This window comes from Lampetra planeri, chromosome 40 (genome assembly GCF_965212315.1).
Source record: "Lampetra planeri chromosome 40, kcLamPlan1.2.h2, whole genome shotgun sequence".
Classification (NCBI taxonomy): Eukaryota; Metazoa; Chordata; class Hyperoartia; order Petromyzontiformes; family Petromyzontidae; genus Lampetra; species Lampetra planeri.
The window spans coordinates 8,092,373-8,113,198 of record NC_136146.1 but is presented as its reverse complement, the minus strand read 5'-3'; positions in this window follow the sequence as shown (position 1 = coordinate 8,113,198).

Genomic DNA, 20,826 nt, shown 5'->3' with positions numbered 1-20,826 from the left:
GCAGTTCACCAGCATTGGTTCAAACAAGCCTGACTGTTGATGAGACATCAGTTGATGAGACATCAACAGTCAGTTGCATTTGGGAGAATTTAATATTTATCTGATGTTATTTTAGTCTCGTGCTGATCATTCATCCTATTTGCCCAACATAACATTTGCCACACGTGCAGTTGATCCTGTACACACCTTCTGTTGATAGCTTCGGTAATACATCTTTTGTACCAGATATTAGATTCTGTATTTTATGTACCGTGCAAAATGGGACTCGGATGTTTTGTTTTTCCAAACATCTGATTAACTGCACGTGTGGTAAATGTTATGTTGGGCAAACAGGACTAATGATCAGCACGATACTAAAAGAACATCAGAGAAATATTAAATTATCCCAAATGCAACTGTCAGCAGTAGCAGAACACGCGTGCCAACAAGGACACTCAATTGATTTTGATAATGTTGAAGTTGTGTGCAAAACTAGCTACTACTGGCCAAGACTAATTAGAGAATCTATCGAAGTTGAACGTAATCAAAATAACTTTAACCGTTCGGATAGCTACCGTCACGGTGATGCGTGGAAGCGAATCATCAACTAATACATTCTTTAAATGCATGCCTACAAAGGGCAGCGTACTTTAATAGGGGTTACCGTTGGTAGGGCTATTTTAATAAACAATAGACATGAAGGACAAGTTCAAAGGGCCTGCATAATGTACGTTGCCTCGGTAATCCCTCCCACCCACATTGTGCAAGAGCACAGAAGGGTAGTCACCACATCTAAGCCTCGATATAAGGACCTAAACAATAAGACTTCTCACAAATCTCTCTGTCGCCTGATGAAGCTAGTTGTAATTACTGGCGAAACGTCGTACTCAGTTTGTAAATGTGGCTTGGCTCTCCAACACACCGGTGTGCTGTACTAGTGACAAATTGGCCACGTTCTGTTTACGTGACAACCCTTACTAGTTGACTGTGTCGGGTGGTGGCGGGTTTTAACGACACATTTTTACGCGATCTAACCCAAAAACCTCTTATGGATGATATTGGTCGCGAAAACCTACGTGTGTGTTTCTTTTGTGTGTGGTGGGACATATGAAGCAGGCAGAGCATTCTCTGCTCATGTTTTCAAATCTTCACACGTGGCTGTGCTCATGACATTTTGCCTGATGTCTTCACAATGATATGCACCTCTTCACGAAGCCAGTGGCACAGACAACGCCGCATCGGCGAATTAACTTGACGTTCACTTTTAATTCTGATGACTTACGCGTACGTGCCGAGGCTCCCACAAGGCCATGCGGGAGGGCGTGTGGCACAGTTTGGCGCCGGCTATAGAGTTCGGTTGTGTCGCTACGGTTCTCTGCGGTGATAAACAATGTTTTTTTTCTTTTAAACAACGGTGATACGCCTCTCTAAATAAAGTTAACACTAACAACCGCGCGCACGTTCCGAAATTCAGCGGCGCAACTTGCAGACGTCTCGGAACGTGAAAGGGTTAAGGGACCGTGGGTAGGGGGGGGAAGAGGAGGGTGAGGAGGGTGAGGGCCTGGGCAGGATGCGCCACGGCTGGCAGGGACGACGTACGGCGGTTGAGGCAAACTGCGGAACGGCGGCCCAAGGAGAGGACGCGCCCCAAAGCACGACCGCCGTCGAGGCAGAGCGACACAATGTTGAGTGCTGGGGACGTCCCGTGGTGTCGCGGGCAGGGGCGGTTTCTTCATTAGGGCGATTGGGCGACGCACCACCAATGTCATTCAACCACAGAGTCACGCTAGCCGTCACTGTGCCTCTGGATATAGTCCAATCAGCGTCATGTCACGTTCTGTGGAGTACCGCCTCTTTTTGGGCAATTTCACTCCGGCTGAGAATCGCCCCAAGTGGCCCCATAGACTTACATTCAAAGATGTTTTTTTTCGAACGGGGGGCGCTGCAATGCATTCTCTATGGCTTCCGGGAGGGCTCGCACTAACGTGCTTACGTCATCATACGTAAGCACGTTTCATCCAACATAATTTGTCGCCACCTAGTGGAATCTTTAATAAAATAAACTTGAGTGGATTGTATTAATAGTGAGTATAGAAACAAACAAGATGTATTGTAAGAGTCACTTTATTTTTCATTAATATTAAAGAAGTGAAGTTGCCTTTACATGCTTAAGCTGTTAATTTATCCATTGCATGGGTGGACCTTATCCTTATCAATCATCCAGACATTTCCCCCCCCCCCCCCGAGAGATTTTGCAGAAGCCGCCACTGGTCGCGGGACCGTGAGGGGCGATGAAGGGGGGGGGGGGGTCCTTTATGCAGCAGTGGAGAGCGTGGCTCCTTAGGAATGGATCTACACTGGATATTTTAAAAAATGTGAGTGAAGACGCCATATTTGTATTCATATCGACAGGCATCTACAAAACGGATTAATGATTGGCATTTTGCACCCATTGCCAATTTAACTGATTTCAGAGCATTCCTGTGAAAAAAAAACTTTACACAGTTGTTGGTAATTACAGTATGGCCTCAAAAGGAAAATAGGCGACATTTCATGAAATTAACCTTCACAGCACGTAATCGACGATAATTGGTGCTTTAAAACTCCCCTACGCGTGTGTCAGGTGGTGGAGGGTTTCACGACGCATTCGGTCAGATCATTACATGTGTAGTAACGCTTACGACTCGTTGACACCGGAGTTGGAGGCACACTTGTTTATTTGAACACCACTTGTGACATACACAATTGAGGGGGTATCGGCCCCCTCACCCGTCTATCTGAGGACACACCTCTAGGCTAACCCTAGCCTGCCTCTGAGTCCTCCACTACTGGGCTAGGGGAGGCTAACTTGGCCCGACACTGGTCAGTCGGGCCCGGTACCCAGAGTCCAGACCAGCTCTGGCTCTGGTACCACGCCACTGGCTCGAGCCTGCGCGGTCCTGATAAGGACGGCGTACCAGGGGGAGTCCAGGGCTCTATCTAAGACGTCTTCCGCCTTCTCTTCTTTAGCTAAACATCACTCCCGAGCCCTTCGATGCATTCCCCTTTTATACCCAACCCCTCCCTGAGGGGTGGGGCCCCGGGGGATCATAACGACCGAATCGACCCCCCAGGGTGTCTGGCGCGGACGTCGCAGAGGGCATCTGCTCGTGCACACATGTAGCCCCGCCTACTGTGTTTGTTTCCCATAGGCTGCCATGCATAACGGGCTCTCTCTAACACCCCTACATCACTCCCCCCCGCATAGCATGCAGCCGTCCCGGCTGCCAACATACAAAAATTTGACAATAAAGGTGCCTTTACCCCCTGACCGCGCGTGTGCCTCACTATTTTTGAACAATAACAGGAACCAGAACAAGAACGCAACAGCAAGATGAGAAACAACCCGTCGCACCCCCCCCGAATAAATACGAATTCCGTAAAAAAAAACAGCCTATATACAATCAGCAGGGAACCCACCACGCACACACAACACACGGTGAACCCAACATATGTACATCCGAGGAGCGAGGAACACACCACCCACACAACACCCAATAAACACAACAGCTATGTACACATTTCGCCGGCCTCACAACAGTTTGCGCATTTTAGCGCGCGTCCTTGCAGCGGGCCCCTCACACGGGGTAACCCCGCGTGGCGGACCATCAGGTGGCGAATGTCCGTCTTGGGGTGAGCATTCATCCGACTCCGCGTGACCCTTGGTATCCGCAGGCGGGGTGATCGGGCGTGAGCCCGTCACTCCTGATGCTCCTGAAGGTGGCACAGCCGGCAAGGCATTAGGTGAGAGCGACGGAGACGGACCCAGCGAGTCGGCCGACCCCCCACACGTTTGGCCACGCGCGTGTGAAGTGGGATTGTGTACCGCCGCGAAGGGTTTTAACCTAGAGGGGTGCACGAACCATCTCCGCTTCCCCCACTTTATGCGCACGCACTGCGGACGTAACACCTCCACCACTTCCACAGGGCCCCGCCACGGCCGCACCAGTTTAGAGGAGGTTGCCAGTGGCACCTGAGGGCAGTGCAACCATGCCTTGTCCCCCGGCTTCCACTGCAGTATGTGCGCTCGACTCAATCTGAGGCGCTCATTCGCCTTCTGACGGAGGTCAGAGTTTTGCATTGCAGCATCCCGTGCCTCGGTCAATTTTTCCAGATTAAATTTAACATGGTCAGCCAGATTAGTTTTTCCCTGCGGCACGGGGATCCGCAACTGGGCACGAACAGGCGGGTCTGGTTCTCGGCCATACATGAGGTAAAAGGGAGAAAACCCCGTAGCTGCATGGAGTGCCATCCGGTACGCCGCCAAGACCCCCTGAATTTGTAGGTCCCAATCCGTTTGCGAGTCCGAAACTTGTTGTGATAACATGGACGAGATGGTGCGATGCAAACGTTCGACCATCCCGTCAGTTTGTGGGTGATATGGGGAGGTCCGAATTTTCTTTGTGCCCAGGAGATCGCAGACTTGTCGGAGTAGTTTACCGGAAAAATTTCTGCCCTGGTCGGTCAGCAACCTCTCCGGAGCACCTTTGTCCAGGACATAACCCTGAACGAAGGCCTCCACGATGGCTGCTGCCGACTGGTTGGCCAGAGGCCAGGCCACAGGCCAGCGTGTAAAATACTCGACACCAGTCAACAAATATCTATTCCCCCTGGGGGTGGCGGGGAATGGTCCCAAAATGTCCAGAGCGACCAGCTCGTTTATCCTGGACACCTTGATCGATTGCAAAGGCGGGTTAGACTCCCGTGCCGGCGGTTTGCGTTGCGCACATTGAGGGCATGATCCCAACAAATCCCCAACATCCCTCGTCATGCCAGGCCAATAAAAATCAAGTTGCAACAAGGCGAGAGTCATTTTGGGTCCCCAGGTGTAGGAGGCGCTCATGCGCGGCCCATACCACCCTACCCCGCAACCCAGTAGGGACCACCGGCCGATGTCGACGTGACTTCCCGTCCCAATGCATCAGCAGACCTTGGCACATTTCCCATGCGTCGGAACCACCTCTTTTTCCCCCCCCCCCGCACCGCCAACGCGACGTTGCCACCCGAGGAGGGAGACATTCTCCATCTGGAGGTGCCCCCATTCAATGACGGGCAACCCCAACAGGGAATCTTTGCCCTGTTGTTCGATCGAATTAGGAACCACTGCATCGTCGTCGTTGGCGGCCGCCAAGACAGGTACCGATGTGTCCCCTGGAGGCCTGCAACGTCCAGACCCCAGGAGGCATGCACACTCGGAGGCGGTTGGCAAGCGTGACAGAGCGTCCGCGTTGGTGTGGCGAACGCCCTTACGGTATGTGGTTTGGAAATCGTAATCCTGGAGGACCTCCAACCATCGGGACAATTGTCCCGATGGCTGTTGAACCCTCAGGGCGTACTGCAGTGCTGCATGATCTGTGCGGACGGTGAAATGCCGACCGTACAGATATGGGCGATACTGTTGGACGAAATGGACAATTGCCAACAGTTCCCTACGGGTGACACAATATCGTTGCTCCGCTGGAGACAACACCCGACTGCCGTACGCAACCACACGTTCCACGCCGTCAACCACCTGGGAGAGCACGCCCCCAATACCCGTGTTGCTCGCATCGGTGTCGAGCAAGAACGGTTTTGAAAAATCAGGGTAAATCAGGGGAGGAGCGTTTACCAAAGCATCCCGAAGGGAGCAAAAAGCAGCTTCCTCCTCCTGACCCCAGCAGAACCGAACCCCTTTAGATGTTAAAGCATGTAGGGGTTTGGCGATAGTCGCAAGATTAGCGACGAAGCGTCTATAATACGACGCAAACCATATGAAACTCCAAACCTCTCCCACTGAGGTGGGAGTCGGCCAGGAGCTAACACACTGCGTTTTGGCGGGATCGGTAGAAATACCTGAGCGCCCCACGATGTGCCCCAAATAACGCACCGACTCGCGTAACAAATGGCATTTTTGGGGCTTAAATTTCAAATTAGCAGCCCGCATCTTTAGGAAAACTGCCCGCAACCTCTGGAGATGTTCCTCAAAAGTTTTGCCAAAGACAATGACGTCATCCAAATAAATCAGGCACGACTCCCATTGCAATCCAGCCAAAACCAATTCCATCAACCGCTGGAAAGTTGCCGGCGCTGAGTGTAAGCCCATCGGCAACCGGTTGAATTGAAACAGGCCGTGCGGAGTACGGAAAGCAGTTTTAGGCTTTGAATCATCGTCCAGAGGAAGCTGCCAGAATCCCGAAAGTAAGTCCAATGTGGAGAAGAATCGCACTCCCGCCAAGGCGTCAAGCGATTCGTCCATCCGTGGGAGCGGGTATGCGTCGGCAACCGTAATTTTATTAAGGCGCCGAAAGTCAACGCAAAACCGCAACGAACCGTCCTGCTTCTTAACCAGGACGATCGGCGCTCCCCAAGGGCTGTTGGAGGGAGAAATGATGTTGGCGGCTAGCATGTCATCAACAGCCGATTTGACATGGTCCTTTTCGGCGGGACTCAACCGAAAAGGATTTTGGCGTATTGGCGCGCTGTCACCCGTATCAATATAGTGACGCAGCAGATGAGTGCAGCCCAAATCGTATTTATCCCGACTGAAAACGTCGGAAAATTCCCTCAGTAGTGTCTTAAGACGTTGGCGCTCTAAATTTGACAGGTCCGTCGATCCCGCGCAAAGCGCCTCGAGCCACCCTTCATCGCTGTCTGAATGTGGTTGCGGCGCAGGGGCAGCGCTGACATGACACGCGACGGGTTCCTCACAGGGCACCGGCGTTGCGTGAGCAAGCACGGTCCCCTGTGGGACCACCACCGTCTGCGAGCCCACATTGAGGACCGCGATGAAGGGTTCTCCATCCCCTCTCACTATGGTCTGGGCCGGGAGTAAATTAGGTCCACTGATCCCGGCCCTAGACGGTCCCAGCAGAACCCCTTTATCCCCAATGCCTTTAGCGAAAGGCCGCCGAAGTCTTAAAGGAATTAACATTTGCGCCCCCGGAGGAACGCGCACCGTTCTATCTACGAACGCCGGCACCGTCGCGAATGCCGTCCGGCTCGTAGCGGGGGATGGCAAAAACGCCATGCGTCGGCCCGATGGGAGCTCAATGCATCCCTGGTCGATTAATATCCTAATCGGCATTTTGGCCAGGAAATATGTCCCCAGCAGGCACGGAACCGCCAGCGAGGAGGAAACAAAAATCGGCCCAGATAATTTAATATCCCCGACACAAATTTGGGCTCGAATCTGTCCGATGATGCCAAGTGAACCCCCGTTAGCAGCAAAGAATGGCACATTAACAGGCATCAAAGGACGGCTCTGGACAGGGAGAATGTTATAAATCAACTCCGAAATAATGGTCGCCGATGCTCCTGTATCGACCAGGATGCGCACCTCCACCCCATGGATGTGACCCACAACGGCCGACGACCCCGACGACGCGGCTACAACCCGATGGGCCTACACGGACCACTGGCTGGGTTCAATGTGAGTACCCAGAGCGGTGCGTGTTGGTGCCATGGTACGCGATATTGGCCCCCCCTTCGCTGCGGTGTTTGAGTGTGCGACGGGCGTGTGCGTGGGCCAAACGTGAGGGGTGCCGCGACTCGCCGGATTATGATGGTGGAGCTTGTGACGAGGGCCGGCGTCCCGTTGAGGCGTCGTCCCGCGCTGCCGAGGAGAGCGGCACCCCGAGGCGACGTGGCCCCGGATGCCGCAGTTGTAGCAGCGTGGAAGCGCTGGTGGCGACGATGGACGTTGTAGATGGCTCGAACCGGCCCGGTCCTCCCGCACTCCCGCTCCGTGCTGCCGTCGATGGTTGACGGCGCAAACCTCTTCCGCCGGGAGGGTGGCCGCAGCGACGGCGCGCCCGCTCGCCGCCTTGCTGGCCTTCCGTCGTTGAGAGGACAGGTTTGCGTGGAGGAGACGGGCCGCTTGGAGGGAGCACATTTCTGCATCGTCCTGTGCGACAATGACGATGTCTAAGTCGTCCGCCAGCAAAAGTATCTTCTCTGTCACCATGGCGTCGATCCCTTCGTCGTCCATTCGTGGAAAGGCTTCCTTCGCCAGCGCCAGGAGGCTTGTACGGTACGCCAGGGGCGACTCCTTCGTCCCCCGCTGGCGATCGTAAAAGAGTTGACGACAGTCCGATGGTGGCCCATACACAGCGGACAGCACTTGCATCGCCTTCCGCAGCGTGGACCGCCTCTCCTTCGCTGCCGATGTTAGTGTGGCGAGGGCGTCGCTGTCGAGGAGTGCTGGCAGTGCTCGGAGAGCCTCGGCGTCTTTCCACTGTGCCATCTCCTGGTGAGCGAGGAAGCGCCGCTGGAAGCCGCCCCAGTCGCCCTCCTCGCCCACAAATTCTTTGAGCGGCGGCAGTCGCTGATGTAAGGCAGCGGCTGCAGAGGACGATCGCGCTCCCTCGTCTCCCTCACTCGACTCAGCGTCGGCCCGAAGCAGCGATGGCATCGCCGGTCGCACCCGTGGTGACGCGGCAGGTACTGTACTCCCGCCGTTGGACGCGATGCTTAGAGCGGCCACGCCCTCAACAGCAGCTGCGGCAATGGCGGGAGATTCAAAATGTTGCTCCGTTGAAATGGCGGGAAGGCGCTGTGGTCGTTGGCTGCTGTCGCCTCGTGGCGGTCCCGCAGCCCCCAGCCGCGTGATGTTATCGAGCATGGCGGCTGCGGCGTACAGCAGCTCGGCCAGCTTCGCGTGCGCCTGCCTCAGCCCCTCCGTCGACGGCTCCCCTTCCTCCAGCTGCTGTGGCGTGGATGCACCCAGTCCTGGCTGCTCGATGGCATCTTCAGCCGTCTCGGGCTCTCCAACTGCAGCGGTGTCCTCCGCCCCTGGTACTCCGACTCGAGTCGTCCGGCGTGTATCCATGTTCGTACTTTGTTTCACTTCTGACGCCAGATGTAGTAACGCTTACGACTCGTTGACACCGGAGTTGGAGGCACACTTGTTTATTTGAACACCACTTGTGACATACACAATTGAGGGGGTATCGGCCCCCTCACCCGTCTATCTGAGGACACACCTCTAGGCTAACCCTAGCCTGCCTCTGAGTCCTCCACTACTGGGCTAGGGGAGGCTAACTTGGCCCGACACTGGTCAGTCGGGCCCGGTACCCAGAGTCCAGACCAGCACTGGCTCTGGCTCTGGTACCACGCCACTGGCTCGAGCCTGCGCGGTCCTGATAAGGACGGCGTACCAGGGGGAGTCCAGGGCTCTATCTATGACGTCTTCCGCCTTCTCTTCTTTAGCTAAACATCACTCCCGAGCCCTTCGATGCATTCCCCTTTTATACCCAACCCCTCCCTGAGGGGTGAGGCCCCGGGGGATCATAACGACCGAATCGACCCCCCAGGGTGTCTGGCGCGGACGTCGCAGAGGGCACCTGCTCGTGCACACATGTAGCCCCGCCTACTGTGTTTGTTTCCCATAGGCTGCCATGCATAACGGGCTCTCTCTAACACCCCTACACATGGCCTCAACCAGAAATCAATTATGAAACCTGATATCAGTTTCGGAAACCTGCTACGCATTAAAACCAATGCGTTTGTACAGTATTGTATATGTGTGTATGGCTATGTATATAAGCATGATACATGTGTCCAAATCTTCCAATGGTTTGTGAGCTCCGGCAGGCAAGGCTGCGTTTGCTGGGTTATGTAGCCCGCATGCCCAGCCACCGCACGCTGCCCAATCAGATTTTGTTTGGCCGGATAGAGGGCTAAACGTTTGCGGCACGGGCTCGAGAAGAGATGGAGGATAATACAGGGAGGAACAATGTTCCACACTGCCCACCAGGGATTATTTAGCTGTCTGTCTGTCTGACTGTCTGTCGTACATAATATATAATACACACAGCGCTTTGATTGGTGGAGACCTTACAAACAGCTCTTTGATTGGTGGAGACCTACTGCCGGGTACGGAGAGGGAGGTGCCTAAGGGAGGAGGGTCAGGGGAGGGGCCTAAGGAAGGGGGGAGTCAGGTAAACAGCTCTTTGATTGGTGGAGACCTACTGCCGGGTACGGAGAGGGGAGGTGCCTAAGGGAGGAGGGTCAGGGGAGGGGCCTAAGGAAGGGGGGAGTCAGGTAAACAGCTCTTTGATTGGTGGAGACCTACTGCCGGGTACTGAGAGGGGAGGTGCCTAAGGGAGGAGGGTCAGGGGAGGGGCCTAAGGAAGGGGGGAGTCAGGGGAGGGGCCTGAGGGGGGGGGTCAGCGGAGGGGCCTGAGGGAGGGGGGGTCAGGGGAGGGCCTTAAGGATATGGGGGGGGGGGGTGCTCAGGGGAGGGGCCTAACAGAAGGGGGGTTAGGGGAGGGGCCTAATGGAAGGGGGGTCAGGGGAGGGGCCTGAGGATATGGGGGGGGGGGGTGGTCAGGGGAGGGGCCTAAGGGAAAGGGGGTCAGGGGAGGGGCCTAAGGGGGGAGGGGCCTAAGGGAGGGGGGGGCGATAGTTCAGGGGGCTGTCTGCCTGGCTACCTAAAGTCAAGTTATCTTGTATACATACAGGTAGGAACAACAGGTTCCACACTGCCCACCAGGGATTATTTGTCTGTCTGTCGTGCACGAATGCGCTGTCCAACCAAGTTCCTACCTGTCCACTCCGAAGGAACGTGTTGAGCTGAGTAGACTTGCCTTTGGCTGAATGGTAACAGCGGTGTCAAGATCCGCCTCGATGGAGGAGGCTCGTGAAGGGGACGCTACTGGGTAGTTGGAGGCAGTCGCCCTCCAGCAACAGTGGAGGGCAAAGGAGCGACGCTCACAACAAGCGGAGCGCCGGGCAGCTAAAACACAGTAGGGATCACAGCTGATGTATCTGCAATTATCTCAATCAACCCCTGGCACTTGGGTCTGTTCCGTGACCTGCCACGTGGCCTCAAGGTGCACCTAGCCTGGCACAAGCACAAAAAATTCACAATTTTTGTTTGATGAATTTTACGACCCAAATCTAAAATATATTTTCCCTATTTTAAAACTCGATGCCAAGCTGTAATTAGGCATTTATAATTATGTTTTCAGGTTAGGTAACGTAAGTAAAATGTAAAAGGTGTCGTACTCCATCTGACGCTGTCATGTTAGCAAACGTGCCAGTTTATATTGTGAATCAAAAAAACGGTCGCGAAATCCAACCGTGTAGAAGCATGCGTCGACAACCCTACGGTAAAAAAAAAATCGACGTTCTAAATTTTGGGCCCCCCCTGCTACCCAACCCCCCACCCCCCAAAAAAACTGTTGGGGGGAAAAAATCAATACAAAGATTTAGCTTTTAGATTTTTTTAAATCCAACAATTGTATTCTGATTGCACTTTCGGCGTCAAGTCATAGCAATCGCAACTCTTCGTGTTAGAGAAGAGCTTAAAATAAGTTAATATCACGGAGTTAGCTCTTAAGTTCACACCGATGTACGCACAGACAATGGGGGATATAACTTTCTCAGCAGAACTACATTTTATGTGACTGAGTGGCATTGGGTAGTGTGACTTTTAGCGCTACTGCGCTACGAACCCGGCGACCCGAGTTCGATTCCCGCTCACGGCCAACACCGGTGACAATTATCTGAACCGGTCCTGGGACTCCCCTAGGTCGACTCGGCCTCAAATGAGTACCTGTTGCGGTGTGCAAACATCGCCACTCAGAGAGACAAAGGCGGCCGAGCGTGGTGCTGACCAACCCACCCCCCTCGTGTGCCGTGCCGGCCTTCATAGGTGCTCGCTAACAGCACTTGCGCCTACAGTCTGTTAATGCTACACGGGGGAGTCTTTGTCATTGGGTGATCGGACTGGGGCCATCAACTCACGATGCTGAATCACTATTTGGTCTGTGGTGGGGGAGGTCTCTGCGAGTTCACCGCAGAGCCGGATTATCATAGTAGCAAAAGTAGCATATACTACGGGCCCCGCACTTTCAGTGAGTCTGCACTTGCTCTTACTATAGTACTATACTGCCTTAAACTTTTATGAACGACTGGGTGTTTAAGGTTAGCTATTTGTCGTATTATCTGGCTGTATAGCAAATGAAAAAATACAATTACTTTACTATGCAAGTTTAAAATTTGTGATTTAATATTCATGTGTTTTTTTTATATTTAGGGCCCCTTTATTAATATACTAGCGGAAAGTACCCGGCGTTGCCCGGGCCAAAAAGACACACATCGACTTAGACACACACAGACGTCGAATCACACACACATTGACTTACACACACACACACAGATATGGACTCACACACACATAGACGTACACACACACACAGACGTCGACCCACACACACATCGACTGACACGCGCTTAATCCGGCACTGGTCCACCGTCCTGGGTGGTCATGGCCTCCTTGCGCCCCTAAGCTGCCAGACGCGTCACCTAATGAACCGCGTTGTTTGCGTAATTTCCTAACGCTGCGCAATCGCGACGCTGTAACGTCTCAAAGGCACCAATTAGGCTAATTGGTGGTGATGTGAGAGGACGAGGTGGCCTTCGTTGCAGACGTGGACAACGTCTTGTTTGCAAGTAACGAAGTGACGTAAGAGTTGAGGGTGCAGCCCTGCAATGTCGCGCCCGCTCCGCTGCCGGTGCAAAGGCTTCCAAACTGGACAAGGGGCCGTCCATAAATGACGTCACGCACCTAGGGTGGGGGGGTCAGACATTTGTGACGATGTGTGACGAGGGGGGTGGGGGATAAATGTGACGTCACAACAAAATACGCAACTTTAAATAGACAACGCGTTCTACTTAATTCAATAGACTTTTTAATAAATGTTTTCTCCTACAACATCAGAGTGCAGCGCCACATTAATTACGCACTACAATGGCAATAGCTTAAAGCGATTTGAAGAATTTTTTTTGGGGAGGAAGAGGTTTGTGACGTCATATTTGAGGGGGGGTCTGACTTTTTGTGACGCCGTGTGACGAATGGGGGGGGGGTCGAAAATCGTCCAAAATCGCGTGACGTCATTTATGGACGGCCACCATGTTTTTGGCCTACTCGTCTACGGTGGCCACGTACGTTTAAATGAAGAGATGCGAGAGTAAGCGCTCTTTGCACCACCTCACGCAACGTGCCCGTTTGACCGTGGCGGCGTTGAAAGTTCGAATCGGGGACTACTTCGTTGCAGCCGACCACCAAGGTAGTCATCACGTGAGATGGCGGCCTTCATCCAGCAGTGGATTGACCGTGATGATGAATTACGATCAACCCACCAGCGGCCGTGGCCTGCACCGTCTACGATAGAGGCTCACAGAGCTTTCAGTTTCATTTATTAGGTATAGCCCTGTGTGCCATTCGGCTCTTGAATCGGATGCAACCGCAACAAACAAAAAAACAAAAAAATGAACAAGAAAACATCTTAAAGTGACTATGCGCAAACAGAAAAATCCAGGAAAAAACTGCAAAGTGCCAGCCTAAATGCACGTCGGCCACGCTAATCACAGTCGGCAGACGAAAATTGTCATTCGCAGCCACAATTGGCTGGGCTGTGTCTGGGCGTCGATCCCGGCAGGTCTGCGCTCAAAGCAAGCCTCGCGTTATGCAACACTGTTGTCACGTGTGCTCTCTTAATGAGATGGCGATGCGCGTGCTTAATTAGCGAGGCGGGTTGGTGCGAGGGACATCTCCCATGTGTTTAGAGTTTTGAGTTGACAGCCTGAATCGGTGCTCGCTGACAGCACTTTCGCCTCCCTCGCCCCCACCCCCCAGAGACCATCATTAGGCTAACGAGATTACTTTGCACGGGTGAGCGTGTTAGTAGAGAGCTGCAGTGCTGTGTGCTGCACCATGAACCGGGACGATTTGAGTTCAGTAGCCGCTCACCGTGACGAATATCTGAACCTGTGTTCGGCCTCCCCCTAGGTCGACTCAGCCTTAAATGAACACCCGGTACGGGTGTGTAAACATCAAGACGCTCTGAAAAAATAAAAGTTGTACGCACAAAGACAAAGGTTCCGCCTGCATACTTTGTTTTTTTTTTACGCGCTGTCGGGGCAAGTGCTGATAGCGAGCAGCTTACAAAGGCTGGGATGGCTCACGATGGGGTGGGCGGTCAGGGGGGGGGGCGTGGGGGTTTGGGCCACACCACCCACGTCAAGCCGCCTTTGTCTCCCCAGTGCTGACGGCTACACACTTCACACACAGTCGTACCCCACCCCCCCACATCACCCTCTAATGCTCTGGAGAAACTCGCACGCGCCCGTTTGCGTTTCATTTATTATTTAAGTGGCTCATAAAAAGCGACGTTTCCACCGCGACCCCCAGACCCGCGCCGCTCGCCTCTTGTGTTTGTTTGCCAGGTGAGACACTGCTTGTCGGTTTGGTTTCTTTTATTTTATCCCCCCCCCGCCCGCGCGCTGAGCTTCCAGATCCCAGCCAGGTTCAAATCCCGGCCCCCGCTGTTCATCCGTAGTGCCGTGTTAGTGGGAGTTTTGTTGTTGTTCTTGTTGTATGTATGTGTCACCCCCCCCTCCTCCTTGAAGTAAAGACGAGGTTTGCCGCAGTGACCATAATTTCGGATTTTTCTCATTATATTCGTAGACGCTCCGGCATGTGTGAACAATGTTTCGCCCTTTAGCCGTTGCAGAGTGCACCATTAGAATCGAAATTGTTCGCGCACGCACTAAATTTGTGGTGAAATATTCCCTCCCTGTAGCCCCTTTATCGTGTCGTTAGCGTTTACGCCACTCGCCGCTGTTTATTACAAAAAAATGTCAACTCTCTAGACCTTTTAGCACGTCGTTCAAATGTATAATCGGCCACTCGCACGCTCACGATCGGCTATGTAAATAGTGACTATCCATGCAGGGCCCAGGCGCTCATCATCGTCGTTATGAGCCTTGATCTATCCACTGCTGGATGCAAGCCATATTGATGGGTCTCACGGTCTCGCGATGCGACGATCCAGGAGATGGGAACGACGCCCCTCTCCCGCGGTGTTTTTTATTTCCCCGCTTGGCTGCCACTCCGTGCATGGTCTCGACCACCCGCCGTCGTTCCCTCCAGTGCCGCGTCCTGCCTCAGCCCACTCTTTGATGTCTCCAACTTGCGTATGTTCTGCATCGATCTAACCCATCTGTCCCTGCGTCTCGGTGTAATACAAATCATCAATCTCCCCTGCGCTTATCTGCGCACTTTACAGAATGTCTTCCAAGCTGTCTGTCTGTGTCCAAGCGTATGATCCGTGTCGTAGCAGAGACACCACCTCCTTGAAATTCATCCAACCCTGCAAAATGTCCGATGAAATTCGGGCACTTCTCATCCGTAATGTCCCGCAGAAGTGCACCACTGATATATTTTGTCTCGCTGAGGCTTGGCACGCATCTTGTGCACTTTACTCACCCTCTCTGAGGCCAGTCGCCCCTCTAGCAAGGGCTTGAGGTATTGCTGTAAACTATAAACTTGATTCTTAATTCTCTCACCCATGATGACGGCGCTTCAACCCTCAAACTCTTCGCCGTATAACATCAACCGAAGCCGAATTCTAACGTCGCGTCTCACCTTTACTATTTCACCTCAACGCCAGGCCTCCGCTTAATTACTGGTGATTGTAATACCCACAATGACAATACGTCTCAACGAATCTCAACCACCTTCCAGTCACTCTTGAAAGCGATCGATCTCTTCCCAATATCTCCCGTTCACTCCCACGGTCACACTTTCAACCCTGTAATCTCCACCGCCATGTCCATCGCTCTCAACCACTCTTTCAGCCATCAATTTCAACGAACACCTCGTGAACGTCTTCTCCCTCCCCAAGCTAGTGCCTAAATCTAACGACGTTTCGATCGCAACACAAGCAATCGTCATCAGGTGGGACAACTACAGCAAGAAACAACTGCTGACGATTGCTTGTGTTGCGATCGAAACGTCGTGATTTGTTTTATTTTATTTCTAACTACGTGACTTTACCGAAAGAACCAAAGAGTATGGATTCCTGCAGTCACGAAAGCTTCAAATCAAGATTTGCTCAAATCTCCTCGCCTCCAACTATACATCTGTCTACTGCTCTCCTCTGCTCCCACATTCTCTCAATCCCCTGCTTCGTGGGCCCAACAATGGTTCTGTTGAGCGCTAGCAATACCACATCATCCACCACTGTGAATGGCCTCGCCTCTCAGATGACTTTGCACCTCTTTTCGAAGCGCCCCAGCTCACCCTGGTTGACAACAGTTCTCTGGTGTCAAACGCTCCTCATCCTCTTGCCTTATGCGTCTGTCTCCCCGATCACTTACACATGCCTGCCACCATGAACATCCGCAAAATACAAAAAACCTCAAAGCTAAAAAAAGTCTTCCATCCTCGATCCGTTACCCACAAACCTCATTCCTTGCTTGTGTACACACCCTACCACAATTTCAATGCCTCCATCTCATCCGCTACCGTTCCCTTAAGCCTGCTGCTGCTACTACCATTCCCATCCTTAAAAAAACAGACTGGACCCAAAGTTTCCATAACATCTCAACTGAAAAGTTAGATGACCGCTATCACGGCCATAATCTTTATCGGGCCATAAATGCTTAACAACTAAATAACACTCGGCAACGTTTATGCGTTTTATTTGTCCTTGACAATGGTGGCAGAGGTGCAGTAGTTTGTACCGCAACTGCTAAGTCAGCGAACGTTTGAAGAAAGTCAAATATATCCAGCAACAAATATCCCAGCAAAGGTTATAGCAGTGTGGCAGTATTGAATTACCGAACATGCTACGCAAATTTGGACGGTAAATATATTGACCCAGTAGCCGCTGATCCTTAGTCGCTGTAAACTGCCACTCTATTGTGACATTTAAAATCATACTTAGCCGACATGCTAATAGCATGCCAGTCAGCTAATTTGCGAAATATTGTAGCGCATTAACAAATAATCTGACATCGAGGCTTACCCCCCTCCTCCCCCCCCCCCAGAAACCATCTGTGTGTTGTACCGGACCCGTGTTCTTTCTACAATAACAACATAAAAAAACTGAACTCATTCGTCAATAACATTGTGTGGCCTTCAAAGAAAATCATATATATATATGAGGTGACGTTTTGGGAAATTGCACCTTTTTCATAGGACATTCATACAAAGGCCAGAAGACAGATGGAGTGGATAATAAAATATGCATTTTACACCATGGGGCCTGATGAGAATTTTTTTTCGAAAAATACATATATATATTTACGATAACCATATAAGAATAGGTTTTACCCTTTCTGGCAATAAAACAGGTGTTAAGATGTTAAAACACCAAACTGAAACCTTTTGCAAGGAATCATGTCTGGTCTAACACTGTTTGAGACTAGGCTCTAAAGAAAGCTGTCTCTGGTGTGGACCAATCCGTTTCAAAGACAATGCATTACGACTGCAGGTATTGTGGTCTATACAAACATGACTCCTTGTAAAAAAGGTGTCAGTTTTGTTGCCAGATAAAAGGGTAAAAAAACAATTATCATATTTTTTCTACTGGCAAATGAGGTTCCAATGGTGTAAAAGGCATCAAATGAACCTTATGGCTGTCCCCAGGGTCCCATAGTACCCCGGCTCTCGTACAATGTCCGTGATGCAGTCATCTTTAGTCTGTTGATGGTCGGCGATGCGGCAATCGACTCATCTCGACGAGCTGTACACGATGCACTATTCAAAGTAGAATGTTTCGATATCGGATTTTTTATACTGATGCTTGGCGTTTCGACATCGCGGAGTGGCACCGATTTCGGATTGATTGGTACCCCAGTCGCGGAGTTAAGTACACCCCTGGAAAAAAATAGTGTCCCAGAAATACAATATTTAATTGCCTCCGCCATACGGTATTATTTGGTACCGCCATGAGGATCATAAACTAGCAGAGCATGTTCTTTTTTATTGCATGTTCACCACAAGAATATGTGGTTAATGTAAACATGATTCTTTGAAAAAAGGTTTAGTTTGCTGTTTTAGCATCTTCACACAATTGTTTTATGGCCAGAAAGGGTAAAAACCTATTCTTACATTTTGATACTGGCAAAGGAGGTCACGTGATTCTGATAACCAGTTTCTTTGACGTCGCATATTATCTATTTTTTTTTCGGGCCAGATAGTGTTATTGACGAATGTTTTGGGTATTTAGTTTGTTCATTCTGCTTGTGCACTACTGCCAACGCACCGGCAGCAGCATCACCGAAGTTTTTATTTTTATTAATTTTAATTTCATTTTTTACCTACGTGACTTTACCGAAAGAACTAAGAGTATGAATCCTTGCAGTCACGAAAGCTTCAAATCTAGAATCACCGAAGTGTTTTATTATTTTGGAATGTTAGTTATGTTCACAAACGCGATGTACGGTTAATGAGCCGAAACGTCGCATTACTACTGGCAGGCCTGACAACAACAAAAACACACGCATAGCAAAATGTAAAATATATATATCATTCTGATTAAAAACAGAACATTTATACTTCAAGTGGCACATTTAAAATGTGATTAATTCATGCGTCATGATTTTTTTTATCCATTTCACGTTGGAAAACGGTGGGCTAAATAATTTGGTATTTAATCAATTTGCGAGACAATTTTATTTCGTGAAACATTTACCTGCTCTGGGGACCTGGGCATCGAACGGCTTTACGCAAGTTCAAAAACAATATTTTCCGATTTTCCACGAGATTTTATGGACGTAAGTTTCCGCAAGAATACACCAAATGATACCGAGCGGACCCAAGTCCACCGTCACCCCGACACGGCTATTGTGAGGAACGAGAGCCATCCCCGTGTTTGTAGTTGCGTTCGAGCTGTTGTGTGCGCGCGCGCGTGTTTGCCTTTCTTTGTCTTTGTTATATGTACTCTTTGGTTCTTTCGGTAAAGTCACGTAGGTGTAAAATAAAATAAATTGTTATACTTATACCTCAAAGACAACGATCCTCCGCATAGCTTTAACAGACTGTTGGGGCAAGTGCTGTTTGCGAGCGCCTATGAAGGCCGGCACGCAACACGAGGGAGTGTGCGCAGCATGTAGGGCAGCGGTCGGCATCCTCGTTATTTATGAAGGAACCAACGTCTCATATTCACACGCATCGCGCTACGCTGCGCTACGAACCCGACGAACCGAGTTCGATTCCCGCTCACGGCCACCAACGCCAGTGACGATTATCTGAACCGGTCCTGGGCCTCCCCTAGATCGACTCGGCCTCAAATGAGTACCTGGTGCGGTTTTGTAGTAAACATCGCCACCCCACCCCGTGGCGTCCCGGCCTTCATAAGTGCTCGCTCACAGCACTTGCCCCAACAGTCTGTGTCAGGCTATAAGGGGGATCTTTGTCTTTGTCTTCTTTGTATGAATGTGTTCAATCACGCATTCGCTCTTCGTCTCTTCTCGACCCTCTTCACCGACACAAACTTCCCCATCCACATTAAGCGGCCACCTTAGCTCGCGAAGTTTCCGCTCCTCACTCAAAACTCACACTCATTGTTCCCTAGATCACCCCACGACCCCCTTAATCACCCCCTCATAACCGCCACCGTTACTGTTCCCGTTTTCGTATTTTCATTATATGGCGATCACTCATTCACCCCCATTCATTAATTCATTCAATCCGTCCACCATCATTCACTGTCATCAATTTCGCTTTCACCCAATTCACGCATCGCAGATTTGCCCCCATCGCGTCCCCTCTTCTCTTTTGTTCACCTCGTCTCCACCGTTACACGCATACGTTGTTGTACCGCTGTTAATTCTTTGTAAATGCGACTTCGTAAATGCGCTACATACATTCCGCTAAGATGTGATAATGTGTACTCGTGTGTCGAGCTTCTTTCGCACGCAGCCAACCGTGCCAATCGACGGTAAGGATAACAAACTCAGCACACAAAAATGAAGTTCTAAAGAGATGAGTTTGTCAATGTAGATGATTATTTAAAAGCGCATAGCTCCAGCGTTCCAGGCGGGCCACAAAAGCGCATCCGAAAGTGCCACGCGATGCGGTGACCACCGACTTTGTTCGACGGTTTAGCAGCCAAAAGCAGCCGCTGCTGCTGTGAGGATGGCCGAAGTTCGCGTGATGTGTGGTGGTGGTTGTGTCGTTTGTAATTGCGTTTGAGCAGTTGTGTTTGCACGTGTGGGTTGCGTTGGCGCGCTTGTCGCGATGTATGATATTGTTGTTGAGTGGTTTAGGGTTGTGATACTTTATGGTTGGTTACTTATAACTACACGACATATTATAAAAATACTGACAACATTGCATTGTACTATAGCAAACCGATAACCTTTCAAACGATATGATAAACGATCGTAACATTAACATCGCATTCTACTATATAAACGTTCGGTAACCTTTTATAACATCTGTTAACGTTATTTACGACGATATAATTAACAACAGTGATGTGCTTATTGAATTGCAGCGTCGCCTGGATGAAAATGTACCTTTGTCTCGCCAGTGCTGGTGTTTATAACACACCACACCAGATACGAACTTGAGGCTGAGTCAACAGGTCCAAATATTCGCGACTGTGGTTGACCGTGAGCAGGAATCGAACCCGGGACGCTGGGTTAGTTGCACAGTGCGCTAACCACTGCGCCACCGCTCCCCGCTCACACACATTACGTATACACAGGTCTCTCGTATAGACATTAACAAGGCCGCTGGGTCAAGTAAACGCTGTTAAGCAATATACTTGTGGTGAACATGCAAGTAAACCAAACAAATGCTCTGATAGTATCTGCATTGTCTTTGAAAATGATCGGTCCACACCAGAGACAGTTTTCTTTGAGCCTAGGCTCAATCAGTGTGAGACCAAATCTTGGCTTAAAACTACCGTGACCGCAGGAATTCATATTTTTGGTTCTTTCGGTAAAGTCACGTAGATAGAAAAAATTAAAAGTAAATAAAATAAAAACTACGACGTTTTGATCACAACACAAGCGATCGTCATCAGG